Source organism: Oratosquilla oratoria, chromosome 8 (genome assembly GCF_046742065.1).
Source record: "Oratosquilla oratoria isolate Oo_2021 chromosome 8, ASM4674206v1, whole genome shotgun sequence".
Taxonomy (NCBI): domain Eukaryota; kingdom Metazoa; phylum Arthropoda; class Malacostraca; order Stomatopoda; family Squillidae; genus Oratosquilla; species Oratosquilla oratoria.
This window is the reverse complement of record NC_134784.1, coordinates 24,274,606-24,276,293: the sequence shown is the minus strand read 5'-3', so window position 1 is coordinate 24,276,293 and position 1,688 is coordinate 24,274,606. Positions and strand designations below refer to the sequence as shown.

General features: G+C 43.4%; 1 protein-coding gene across 1 annotated transcript in view; it reads left to right on the top strand.

Moving 5' to 3' along the window:
- Positions 1–538: 538 nt before the first annotated feature.
- The window catches only part of LOC143027645 (fibrocystin-L-like), a 94,448-nt gene continuing 93,298 nt past the window's right edge, over positions 539–1,688 (top strand). Inside the window, exon 1 of the mRNA XM_076189041.1 lies at positions 539–554. The gene's annotated coding sequence lies outside the window, so the exon portion shown is untranslated. The remainder of the gene's footprint in view (positions 555–1,688) is intronic.

Genomic DNA, 1,688 nt, shown 5'->3' with positions numbered 1-1,688 from the left:
GGATCACGGGTTGGACTCGTGATCGACAGCTATTTCCCTCCCAGAAGAGAGCTCAGAGCTCGTATGACCGATCTATGGGTAATGCTGTGACCTTACACGCACACACACCCCGAACTCCCCGCCCACGAGAGGTGGAGTGTGTGTGTGTGTGTGTGTGTGTGTGTGTGTGTGTGTGTGTGTGTGTGTGTGTGTGTGCATGTGTATGTGTTTGTGTGTACATATATATATGTATTCATGTGTTCGTGTGTGTATGTGTCTGTGTGTGCGTGTGTGTGTATGTGTGTGTGTGTGTGTGTGTGTGTGTGTGTGTGTGTGTGTGTGTGTGTGTGTGTGTGTGTATGTGTGTGTGGTTTTTATATATGCGTTTGTGCACACTTCAAATATACACATATATGCTAATGGAGGATATGGATGTGGAGGAGAAGGTGGAAGTGGGTGGTAGAGGTGGAGGTGGATTGTGGAGGTGGAGGGTGGAGGGTGGAGGTGACCGAATTCTAATATAAATAAGAAACACCTGGATGATGATTAGCATTGAGTGATCAGAGATCATTCAGGTAAGTCCTTCCTCTGATAGCGCTCTCACACACACACAGCCAGGTGGTATAGTGGTACTGGGTATGGCAGCTTATTCAACGATCAGACAATATTTTTTTTTAAGTTCGCTTTCTGGGTGTTTTATATTCCCTTTATGCTCGTTTGCATTCGTTTATATTCATTTGGTCAATTCAAAGTGTTTCACTGTGTGTGTGTGTGTGTGTGTGTGTGTGTGTGTGTGTGTGTGTGTGTGTGTGTGTGTGTGTGTGTGTGTGTGTGTGTGTGTGTGAGCCCGGGGTCCCCCAGGGCTCGGTTTTGGGTCCCTTGTTGTTCATTATGTACATAAACGACTTAGACGATGGGATAAATAGTGATGTTAGTAAGTTTGTGGACGACACTAAAATAGGACGCCTAATTAGGTCAGGAGACGACGCAGAGATTCTGCAGGATGATCTTCATAAATTGTTAACATGGTCAGTGAAATGGCAAATGAACTTCAATATCTCTAAGTGTAGCGTGTTAAACGTAGGGCTACACAACCCCGAAAATAGATACAGCTTATATAACACGTTTTTAGAAAAATCTGAGTGCGAGAGGGACTTGGGAGTTCTGGTGAGTCCGGACATTAAAACCAGGAAGCAGTGCATTAGCGCCAGAAATAAAGCTAACAGCGCATTAGGCTTCATTGCTACGACGGTTACGAATAGAAGTGCAGAGGTAATTATTAAACTATCTAGCGATAGTTAGACCCATCCTTGACTATGTGGTACAGTTTTGGTCTCCGTCCTACAGAATGGACATCAATTCACTAGAATCAGTACAGAGAAGAATGACCAAAATAATACATGGACTCGGAAATTTCCCTTACGAAGAGAGGCTTAGGCACCTAAACTCACACTCTCTGGAAAGACGCAGAGTTCGGGGTGATCTAATAGAAGTGTTCAAGTGGATCAAAGGTTAGAACAAGGGTGATGCAAACAAGGTCATCATAATAAAACAACAGGGCAGGACTCGCAGTAATGGGTATAAACTGGAGAAAATTAGATTTAAGAAGGAAATAGGCAAGAATTGGTTTACTAATAGGGTGGTCGATGAATGGAATAAACTTAGTAACCATGTAGTAAGCGTTGAAACTATCAGTTGTTTTAAAAACG